The sequence below is a fragment of the Phalaenopsis equestris genome, unplaced genomic scaffold, assembly GCF_001263595.1.
Source record: "Phalaenopsis equestris unplaced genomic scaffold, ASM126359v1 Scaffold000002, whole genome shotgun sequence".
NCBI classification, from domain to species: Eukaryota; Viridiplantae; Streptophyta; class Magnoliopsida; order Asparagales; family Orchidaceae; genus Phalaenopsis; species Phalaenopsis equestris.
The window spans coordinates 43452338-43459991 of record NW_018164444.1 but is presented as its reverse complement, the minus strand read 5'-3'; positions in this window follow the sequence as shown (position 1 = coordinate 43459991).

Here is a 7654-nt window from a genome sequence, read left to right as displayed (position 1 = left end):
ATATATATATTATTTTCGCTCTTGTAATTGGAGAGTAATTTCCTCAATTAGTAAAATCCTCAGCAACTCCGTGAATGTAGGCAATTTGCCGAACCACATAAATCAGTGTGTTCTTTTCTGATGCAAATTTTCTCATTCTATATTTTCGCTTCGTCATCGATCATTTTAAATTTTATATATATCATAACATAGACTTATCATAATTACATCATAGAAGTGGAGGATGAGCAAACACATTCCTATCAGAATAAAATAAAATTTGTGTCAAAATATTTTAATATAATACGTACAGTACTACAGAAATACAATTAATTAGCTGGTACATGATCAAATGTATCCAGCTGGGGCACACTACCTATTAATTCGGCACCCCTCCGTCATTTGTACTGGGCCCCTTGAATCCGGCTTTTTCGTCTACCTGTTAGATTGGATTTCTTGGTGAATTGGGCCAGTAAAGGGCCCATCATAAACATACATACCACCCAATCTCTAGGCATTCATATAGTTTGGCATTTAAGAAGACCGAGGTATGCTGTATAAAAAATGATCTCAATCTATTAGATTTAAATGAAAAATATGACAATCAGTAGGATGCAATGACATACTAATCTATAGAGTTGCATCTATGATGCAAATGAGTATTCGAAATATGAGATCATGGATGTGTAACAGATTATATCCAGGAAGAAAATGACTTACTGAAGAGTTTTTGACTGGTGTTGAATAATTCATACAGACGGCAACACAATTTCCTATTTAGGCGGATTCTGATGCCACTATACGAAGCACAAGAATCAAGCTTACCTGACGTCTGACGAAGTGAAGTTGGATTGATACCGTAATGAATTTGAACCTGATTATTGGTGTTGGACTGCATATGTTGAGTTTAAATCAGATGTTTGGTATGATATTGTTGGAGCCTCATCAAGTTATGCCCCTCAAATGGTTCATAATTTTAGCTTGTATGAAGATACGATTGCTGATGCTGGGAGATCTCATATTATTGGGAGTGTGTCTGATGATGTTCAAGAACCAAACAGTGAGGCACGTTTAAAATTATTAAATGCTGCAAAATAATCTTTGTGGGAAAGATGTGTTTTACAAACGGAGTTATCAATTAGCTTGAGAATTCTGAGTATCAAATCCATTCTCCACATGCCCAAAAAATGATTCAATCACGTAGCAACATTATTGAAGGAGACAAACCCTGTAAATAATTCAGTTCTGAAAGATTTGTACATAACTGAAAATTTTAGGGCGACTATATGAAAAGATAGATTATTGCATTATTGTTTGTATATTACATTATAAGAAAGATGTCAAGGACAAAATGAAGATTTCGCAGTTCTTATAAGTTTAAACCAAGAGAGAAAACGAGCAAAAATAAGAAAAATATTCCTTATAAACGCCTCTTTTATTTTCCTCTCATTCCATCCCTTCAGCGATTGTTTGTTTTATGTGCACAACTTCTCACATGACAAGAGATAACACTTGATATGTTAGTGCTAATACAATTAGTCGTCCTTTAGTTGGTGAAACTTGAAAACACTTTTATCGTAGTTATTCTAATTTTGCAACAAAACCAACAATGTTTAGCTTAATTTATGTATAGATGGGTTCATACTTTATAGTAATGTTGCAGCACCCTTATCGGCTCGTGGATATGTTCACTACAATGCGTAAGAAGGGGCAGGGGCCCTCGTGGGTGGTTGAGGAAACCTGGGCTGATTTAAATAGAGCATGGGCCTCTTCGGAATGTCATAGGGAAAAACAGACAAACCACCAAAACCGTATGACGGAGAACACTACCGAATACTACTAAGATTATCTCAAAATTTAGAAGTTTATAGATTTATGTTAGTATGGAACTCTTATCTTTATCAGATCATGTATACAAACCAAAAAGTTTAACTGAGAGACATCCACTGCAGAGTTGTGTGTTCTCACATATCGGCACCAGGGTACACAACAGGGGGTATCCGACAACTCTCAACATGTCAATGTAAGTTGAAAATTTTTAATTTTTCTATTTTTTGTTTGTTATTAATATAAAAATTCTTGTTTAAAATGTCAATTAATATTTGAATTTTATTGTGCAAGTGGAGTACAAACAGCTTTGAGAGAGACACGGGTAGATGGTTAGCCAGACCTCGTCGTTCGCCAACAACAATGGTAGCCAATCTACCACCGCTTAGTCTGATTTTGAGTTGTGGAGGCAGATGGAGAGGAAGAAAAAGGGAGAAGGTACGATCTAGGAGTAAAGGGGACAAAACTTGAGGTCAAGCACTCTCGTGCAGTTGTAGGTGGCCTTAGCTCGTTACAGGCTTAGCATGAGGAGCTCGTTAGACGGGTCGTTATGATGAATGAAGAGTTTTGACAGATGCGTGAAGGTTAACAGATGGTTGCAAATAGTCTAGTATGTTTGACGAAGAGTTTTGATTGTCGTGGTAAGCGACATATGAGCTATAGAGGGGAATGGGGTGGAGGATTAGGATTTTTATTACGTCTTTTTTTATGTTCCCGAGTCATGCAGGCTGATTATATGTTTTTTTCATTTCTGTTTAACCTGACTTTCCATTTCTGTAGTTGTGAACTTTGAACACTCTTATACGTTTATCTTTAATGTAATTTGATATCATTATTTAGATATGCTGGTAATATATTTTATCAATTATGTTAATAAACAAGTGTCACATTATGCTGCATGTGTTTGTTCCGTGTAGGTATGTGGAAATCCAATTATTCTACTGTATTATTTTTTGTTTCTTGCTGGTTTGCTTCGGATTAGCGTGAGAATATTCTGAGGCTAATAGCTATAAAATCAGTTCTATACCTACCGTCTAAACCCTAAACCCTAAATCATTAATACCTCAATTGATAAAATCTTTCTAAAATATATGATTAAAGAGAATGAAGTAAAATAAAATAAAATAAAAACCTCGAACTCCCCCCAGAGAAAGATGACCATCAGTTAGCTGGGACAGGTGAGGCATGAGACTTCCCACCAGCAAAGCTCCCTTAGCATGATCAAGGATCACGTGCGCCATCGCTCATTGTGCTAATCTGACTTTTCAGAGTTGACTTTTGACAACGATCTCCAACTATTCGGGAGGTGGTCAACTAACCTGTCCGTTGACAAAGCTGCGGTTGGATAATCCAATCTATAGGTGTTCTCAAAAATATACTAACAGGGATGTGCAGTGAATTTTTTTAAGGAAGATTTACATGCATACCACTTAATTCTTATTTATTTACATATTATAGACCTAAAGTTTCAATTTTTATAGGTATGACACGATTAAAAGGTTAATATAATGGTATGTTAATGTGGCCTAAAAGATTTGGGTGATCTAAATGTAAAAAAAAATAAATTTTAGGTGTTAGATATGTAAATACATAGGAATTGGGTGACATGTATGTAAATGCCCATTTTATAATTTTAAAAATTAATCATCAAATATTCTTATTTGATTTATTTGATTCAGACTCGGTTCGATTGGCCGAAGGATAGTTTCAATTTTAGTTTGAAATTAAAAATAATTTGAATTAATATAATTTTTTATTCAATTTTGTAAATTTTTAATATTTTTTAAATAAAAATGCAAGAAATAATATAGAAATAAAAATGCAAGAAATAATCAAATTTATTGCTTGAATAGCCCCTCAATAAGATAAAATTCGTGACAAATAACATAATCAAAATAATATATTATGAAACTAAAAGTACAAAGTTCGCTTTTTTGCTTGAATTGGGAATATCGAGATTATAAAAACTGACATCACGACTATATAATAGTAGTTGGACTACAACAGTCATAGTTGGGCTACCACAATTGTAGCTCGTGACTACAACAACATTCCATGGTAATGGTTAAAACCGATTGGTGGCTCTTCAAGTGCACTTCTTTTCACGAGTTATATCTTATCCCCTCCTTTATGTGGAGAACGGAGATTTATTTATAGTTTATAAGACGGGTGTTTTGGTATCCCCTCCTTTATGTGGAGAATGGAGATTTATTTATAGTTTATAAGACGGGTGTTTTGGTATATATAGTCAACCACCCTAAACACTATATCAGACGAATCATGTTGATTCATTCAACTTGTCATTTTTTCAGCATTTAAGTGTTTTAAAGACCTCAAAACTAAATTATTTTAAGTTCGTTTGATTCCTCTCGTCGTCTCAATCGTTCGATTTGACCATAAGCATGCCAAACTTAAAGAACATTTAACATTTCAATTAATGCTTGGTCTGGACTTATTTGGTCTCGGATTAAATCACATTTAGTGTTGAGGCTTAAAATTTAATGGCTTGTTGGCACGATAGGCAGCAGATTTTAGGAGTAGGGGAGTATTTTAAGGAAAAAACATAACAAGTTTCAAAGCCGCATAACTTTAAATGGGAGGGCAATTATTTCAAGTCAGCTGACACGTTAGTAAGTTGTTATTGTCTCTCGCATCATTGGTGCTTCATTCATGTGAGGCAATTCATGAAACATTAATACTGTATTATACAATAATTAAAGAGGGAGATAGAAAGTCCAATAAATGTGAGATTTTGCAATCTTCACCTCTATTTTTAGAAGAATCATACTCCTCAATTCTAATTAATCACGCATCTTTAGGAGGGGAGAGAATATTACATGCGGATAACATACGTGTGGATTTGGGTGTATTCGCGTTGTACTCGAGTGAGCACACTTTGAATATACTCATCTCCACATACGGATTCATCCACTAGTAATATTTTTTCATCTCAACAAGGCAATTGCCCTCTCTAAAAAAAAGAAATTTTTCAATCATGAGCGAGATTGCAATTTGCACAATTATCATCTTATTATTTTGTTTGCCTCGTCTAAATCCTCGTCTCTCAATTCAACTTACTACCTTGCCCCCCCTTTTTTTTTGGAAACTGAGAGCATTGATTGAATGACATTTTGCTACTTGTATATTAACAATTTAGGGTCCATGAATATTGTTATGCTCTAGACCTTAGGCTTGAGGACCCCCTTAATCTTATATGCTTAGAACAATTTTTTTTTAACATAATTTTTTATTCATTTATTTTATCAATTGCATTTATTTCTTCTCATCTAAATTAGTCTGTCATTGTTGTGGCCCATTAGACACGACTAAACTCAGTCATGCTATCATCAACTTTATCGCCATCATGGAAACCCTAGATCTTGCCCTAAATTTGTGTCACCCTCACAAATTATGTACTACAAATTGAGGTTGGTTTCACTCTCTTTTTATTTGCATATGTGTTTTCACATTTGTGACAGTCTGAACAAGATAAAGAAAATTCTTTTCAAATAGATGTTTGGCTAAATAATTTATCGCATACTCGCTTGTATAAGCTATTGCTATACTTAGATCATAACATATTGGGTCATGTTAGATAAATTGGCATCCTAAACTTTTGACGTAACGATAAAATTTCAATATAAACTCCTTAAATATAATGAAACATATCAGTCACACAAATGATTGACACTTTCCCACATCAGAGATAGCCGACTTCAGCGCCATAACCAAATCTCTCCCTTCTGTCCATCATTCATGAAATGATCAACATCTAAACTCACCACCCCATCTCATTATTAACTAAATATTTTAAATATTATTTACACATATCTCATTAACAATGAATTCATATATTGCACTCATCATCTTCCCATGCAAACATAATTTTGCACAATTAATACATCTTCTGACAAAAGCTGTTAAAAAGATATATATATGTTTGCAGTGTACGTGGGTGAGAGAATTGCTCACAAATTAATCCTCACCATCACCCACGTTTTGCCCTAAAAACTTCAATTAATACCATCCACGGGCAGCTTCCTCGGCTTTATCTATAAAATAAGAATAGGGGGTATTTACATGTATTCCATCCAATTCTATATGTATTTATCTATCTAACCTCTCAACTTTAGTTTTTTTTTTTACTTTTATACCATCCAAATACAATATATCACATCAAAAATATCACTATATTTTCATAGGAAAGGGATGCTGCTTTAGGGCTGTAAACGAGCCGAGCTTGAGCGAGCTACGTGCTCGGCTCGTTTGAAATAGCTAGTGTTAGAAATCGGCTCGTGAACAGTGTGCTCGTGTTCGGCTTGATTTAAATATTTGTGTTCGTGTTCGGCTCGAAATTGGCTCGTTAAACTAAAATTGAGAAAAATAGACGTAAAGTGTGGGATTCGAACCTGGATCAAGTTTATACAAAAGAAGACACTAACCACATTTTCACATGAGGTGTTATGATTTAAAATTAAACATAAATATATATAATATATTTTTATATAAATAATATATTGTTATATAAAAAATTATATAATTTTTTTTTGAGCCATTTCGAGCCGAACACGAGGGAACAAATTATACTTCGGGGTCGGCTCCCGAACACTAGTTGTTCACGAACAACGAGCCAAATTGACAGCTCTATGCTGCATATGTAAAAGGAAAGGAATTGAGGGGCACGCATGTAAATCTTCCAAACAATTTATAAAAAAAATTCACATACATACCACATTAGTCTTTTATATTTAAACACCTGCACCTAAATTTTTATATTTGAACTTATAATATTTTAATGTCATGAATCCATACTTGAATATGTATACTTCACTTCTAAAAAGTTGAAGTAAAACTGTAATATTCTTATATTATATTAAAGATTTTACTGTTATGTATGCAAATATGAAAGTTTTGATGTAAGTTATGTAATTACAAAAGAATTGTATGATATATATGTAGGGTCAGGGGTTCGAATCCTCTCGAATATAGGTTATGATACTCGAGTTTTTAGGCATATGAGAGATGACTGGAGCTCATATAATTACCTCATGTCATTCCTTCTAAATCTATATATATGTATATATAATGACCCAATAAAAATATTAAAAGAATAAAAAGTTATAAAATATATATGTCAAAAAATTAAAAGGTGGTCACGACCACCTTAAAGTACAGAATCCTGGCATGCAATGAGCTGTGCAATAGAGAGTTAGGAAATCATGCTGACCTGTCCTCACGAGTCTATTTAATTAAGACCCCTCCTCCCTCCTCTTAAAAGCCAAACCTCCTTTTACTTCTCCAACCAAAACTGAATACATGGCTAACATTCTTCCCTCCATCACCTTCTTCTTCTTTTTCATTCTTCTCTTCCTCCCTTCTCCTCCAACAATGGCCGTCAGGCCATTGTACAAGCTTGAGACTACCCATTACACTATATTGAACGCTCGTGCTCGGGAGGAGGAGGAGGAGGAAGAGAGAGACTTCCGCGGAAGGGAGGTGGAGGGATGTATGCCGAGAGAGTTGCGCGTGCCGCCGTCGGCGCCGAGTCGGTACGGGAATGACCATACGTTTGGGGATTTGATGTGTAAGCCGAAAGGAAAGCATAGGCCGTGAGGTATTCCAGATTAAGTGGAGGTTGAGGAAGAAGATAACATGGAGGGTTATTAGGGTTTATCATGTTTTGTTTACATATAGTTTTTGTTTTGAAGATATATTGATGTGGTGGGGATGTGGTGGGAGATGTAAGTCTTCCATCAAAGGATTATTTTATTCAAATAATGATGTATCATAGTATTCAATACTTGAATTCGTAGATGATGCACTCTTCATTCTTTTATATATATATATA